We start from the raw sequence: 876 nt of genomic DNA on the forward strand, positions 1-876 counted from the left end.
CCATGAGGGATTATAGGTGTTTCCATAGGGTTCACCCATGTAATTTACCTCTGCTATTGCAGGGTTCTCAGGACCATAAGCTTCTTCTTCAGAAGATGCCTCTTTAGTACTGTTGGATGATTCCTTCAATCCATTCAGACTCTGAGAGATCATATTGACTTGCTGAGTCAATATTTTATTCTGAGTCAATATGGCATTTAGAGTATCAATTTCAAGAACTCCCTTTCTCTGAGGCGTCCCATTACTCACAGGATTCCTTTCAGAAGTGTACATGAACTGGTTATTTGCAACCATGTCAATGAGTTCTTGAGCTTCTGCAGGCGTTTTCTTTAGGTGAATGGATCCACCTGCAGAATGGTCCAATGACATCTTTGATAATTCAGACAGACCATCATAGAATATATCCAGGATGGTCCATTCTGAAAGCATGTCAGAAGGACACTTTTTGGTCAGTTCCTTGTATCTCTCCCAAGCTTCATAGAGGGATTCACCTTCCTTCTGTCTGAAGGTTTGAACATCCACTCTAAGCTTGCTAAGCTTTTGAGGAGGAAAGAACTTGGCTAAGAAAGCCGTGACTAGCTTATCCCAAGAGTTCAGGCTGTCTTTAGGTTGAGAGTCCAACCATATTCTAGCTCTATCTCTTACAGCAAATGGGAAAAGCATAAGCCTGTAGACCTCGGAATCAACCCCATTGGTCTTAACAGTATCACAGATCTGCAAGAATTCAGTTAAGAACTGAAAGGGATCTTCGGATGGAAGTCCATAAAACTTGCAATTCTATTGCATCAGAGAAACTAATTGAGGTTTCAACTCAAAATTGTTTGCTCCAATGGCAAGGATTGAGATGCTTCTTCCATGTAAATTGGAATTAGGTGC

The 876-nt window shown here is 41.1% G+C and overlaps 1 non-coding gene across 1 annotated transcript; it reads left to right on the forward strand.

Moving 5' to 3' along the window:
• Positions 1-423: 423 nt before the first annotated feature.
• LOC112768327 (small nucleolar RNA R71) lies at positions 424-531 on the forward strand. Its single transcript, XR_003185763.1, has one exon. It is a non-coding gene; the product is annotated as a small nucleolar RNA R71 (small nucleolar RNA).
• Positions 532-876: the final 345 nt, after the last annotated feature.

The sequence above is a fragment of the Arachis hypogaea genome, chromosome 17 (genome assembly GCF_003086295.3).
Source record: "Arachis hypogaea cultivar Tifrunner chromosome 17, arahy.Tifrunner.gnm2.J5K5, whole genome shotgun sequence".
Taxonomy (NCBI): Eukaryota; Viridiplantae; Streptophyta; class Magnoliopsida; order Fabales; family Fabaceae; genus Arachis; species Arachis hypogaea.